The sequence below is a fragment of the Siphateles boraxobius genome, unplaced genomic scaffold (genome assembly GCF_051911475.1).
Source record: "Siphateles boraxobius isolate OS27281-9 unplaced genomic scaffold, OSU_SipBor_1 30, whole genome shotgun sequence".
Classification (NCBI taxonomy): Eukaryota; Metazoa; Chordata; class Actinopteri; order Cypriniformes; family Leuciscidae; genus Siphateles; species Siphateles boraxobius.
Genome location: NW_027508920.1, coordinates 1,324,356 through 1,327,350, shown reverse-complemented (window position 1 = coordinate 1,327,350; position 2,995 = coordinate 1,324,356).

Here is a 2,995-nt window from a genome sequence, read left to right as displayed (position 1 = left end):
TCTTTTTTTCTAATCTTTCTTTCTCTCTCTTTTTCTTTCTCTCTTTCTTTCTTTCTTACTAATCTTTCTATCATCTAACTATTTCTATCTATCTATCATCTGACTATTTTATCTATCTATCTATCTATCTATCTATCTATCTATCTATCTATCTATCTATCTATCTATCTATCTATCTATCTATCTATCTATCATCTGATTATTTTATCTATCTATCAATCTTTTTCTTTCTTTCTAACTGTGGCGAGGGGGGCGTGGTTCAGCGGAGTCTGTAGCGGGAGAGCGAGGGCGGAGCCGAGCGGTGAGTAAGTGGGTCAAGTTCAAATGACGAACACCTGTTTGTGATTTCAGTAATTGGCGTGAGGAGACCGCATATAAGCGGGCTGTGCTGATAACGGTGGAGAGAGAGAGACTGGAAGCTCGTGCACGCTGACGATCGGGACGAAATGTTTATGAAGCTGTGAACAGTGGAAAGAGTGCTGCCTCGTTGGTGATCTGAGAAGCTGTAGTCAGCGGGAAGAGTATTGCCTTACATGTGAAAATTGAATGTTTTGTTTTGAGTTAATTTTGAGAGCGCAAGAAAGCGCTGTGCAAAGAGGATCTTTAATAAAGTGCACGAGCTCCACTACTTGCCGACCCCGAGTCTCCTTCCATCACCCACACACGAACCCTGAGCTACATCACACTAACTAATCTATATTTTTTTCTTTCTTTCTAACTAATCTTTCTTTCTTTCTTACTAATCTTTCTTTCTTTCTAACTAATCTATCTTTCTTTCTATCTTTCTTTATTTCTAACTAATCTATCTTTCTTTCTTTCTTTCTTTCTTTTCTAAGTAATCTATTTCTTTCTAACTAATCTTTCTTTCTTTCTTTCTTTCTTTCTTTTTTTCTTTCTTTCTAACTAATCTTTCTTTCTTTCTTTCTAACTAATCTTTCTTTCTAACTAATCTTTCTATCTTTCTTTCTTTCTTTCTAACTAATCTTTCTTTCTTTCTTTCTTTCTTTCTAACTAATCTTTCTTTCTAACTAATCTTTCTTTCTTTCTTTCTTTCTTTCTAATCTTTCTTTCTAACTTTCTTTCTTTCTTTCTAACTAATCTTTCTGTCTAACTAATCTTTCTTTCTTTCTGTCTTTCTTTCTCTCTTTCTATTCTTTCTTTCTTTCTTTTCTAACTAATCTATTTCTTTCTAACTAATCTTTCTTTCTAACTAATCTTTCTTTCTTTCTTTCTAACTAATCTTTCTTTCTAACTAATCTTTCTATCTTTCTTTCTTTCTTTCTTTCTTTCTAATCTTTCTTTCTAACTTCCTTTCTTTCTTTCTTTCTAACTAATCTTTCTTTCTTTCTTTCTCTCTTTCTCTCTTTTAATCTTTCTTTCTAGCTAATCTTTCTTTCTTTCTCTCTTTCTAACTAAGCTATCTTTCTTTCTTTCTCTCTTTCTAACTAAGCTATCTTTCTTTCCCTTTCTTTCTTTCTAACTAATCCATCTTTCTTTCTAAATAATCTATCTTTCTTTCTAACTAATATTTCTTTTTTCTAACAAATCCATCTTTCTTTCTAACTAATCTTTATTTCTTTCTAACTAATCTTTCTTTCTTTTTAACTAATCTATCATCTATCTATCTATCTATCTATCTATCTATCTATCTATCTATCTATCTATCTATCTATCTATCTATCTATCTATCTATCTATCTATCTATCTATCTTTCTTTCTAACTAATCTATCTATCTTTCTTTCTAACTAATCTTTTTTTCTTTCTAACCAATCTATCTTTCATTCTTTCTAACTAATCTATCTTTCTTACTAAGCTCTTTCTTTCTTTCTAACTAATCTTTCTTTCTTTCTTTCTTGCTTTCTTTTTCTTTCTTTCTTTCTTGCTTTCTTTTTCTTTCTTTCTTTCTTTCTTTCTTTCTTTCTTTCTTTCTTTCTAACCAATCTATCTTTCTTTCTTTCTAACTAATCTATCTTTCTTACTAATCTCTTTCTTTCTAACTAATCTTTCTTTCTTTCTTTCTTTATTTCTAATTAATCTATCTATCTTTCTTTCTAACTAATCTATCTTTCTTTCTCTTTCTTTCTTTCTAACTTATCTATCTTCCTTTCTTTCTAACTAATCTTTCTTTCTAACTAATCCATCATTCTTTCTTTCTTTCTAACTAATCCATCTTTCTTTCTAACTAATCTATCTATCTTTCTTTCTCTTTCTTTCTTTTTTTCTAACTAATCTTTCTTTCTAACTAATCCATCATTCTTTCTTTCTTTCTAACTAATCCATCTTTCTTTCTAACTAATCTATCTATCTTTCTTTCTAACTAATCTTTCTTTTTTCTAACAAATCCATCTTTCTTTCTAACTAATCTTTATTTCTTTCTAACTAATCTTTCTTTTTTCTAACAAATCCATCTTTCTTTCTAACTAATCTTTATTTCTTTCTAACTAATCTTTCTTTCTTTCTAACTAATCTATCTATCTTTCTTTCTAACTAATCTTTCTTTCTAACCAATCTATCTTTCTTTCTTTCTAACGAATCTATCTTTCTTTCTAACTAATCTATCTTTCTTTATAACTAATCTATCTTTCTTTCTTTCTAACTAATCTTTCTTTTTTTCTTTCTACTTAATCCATCTTTCTTTCTAACTAATCTATCAATCTTTCTTTCTAACTAATCTTTCTTAAGCTATCTTTCTTTCTATTTCTTTCCTTCTAACTAATCTTTCTTTCTTTCTAACTAATCCATCTTTCTTTCTTTCTTTCTAGCTAATCCATCTTTCCTTCTAACTAATCCATCTTTCTTTCTTTCTGACTAATCTATCTATCTTTCTTTCTTTCTAACTAATCTTTCTTTCTTTCTAACTAATCTTTCTTTCTTTCTAACTAATCTATCTATCTTTCTTTCTTTCTAACTAATCTTTCTTTCTTTCTAACTAATCTATCTTTCTTTCTAACTAATCTATCTATATTTCTTTCTTTCTAACTAATCTTTCTTTCT